Genomic DNA, 331 nt, shown 5'->3' on the forward strand with positions numbered 1-331 from the left:
TGGACCCCGATTAGGACTGGGTGAGATTGCCCTGCTCAACCCAGATTGCTGGCCAGGCGGAGAGACCCCACCAGTGCACGAATATATATATGTATACTAGAGGCCTGGTGCACAAAAATTTGTGCACTCGGGTGGAGGGGGATCCCTCAGCCCGGCCTGTGCCATCTCGCAGTCTGGGACCCCTCGGGAGATAACGACCTGCTGGCTTAGGCCTGCTCCCGGGTGGCAGAGGGCAGGCCCAATCCCTAGTTGCAGCCCCTGGTCGGGTCAGAACAGGGCTGATTGGGGAGTTGGGGCGCCGCCCCTGTCATGCACAGAGCAGGGTGGATTG

This window comes from Myotis davidii, unplaced genomic scaffold (assembly GCF_000327345.1).
Source record: "Myotis davidii unplaced genomic scaffold, ASM32734v1 scaffold19, whole genome shotgun sequence".
Taxonomy (NCBI): Eukaryota; Metazoa; Chordata; class Mammalia; order Chiroptera; family Vespertilionidae; genus Myotis; species Myotis davidii.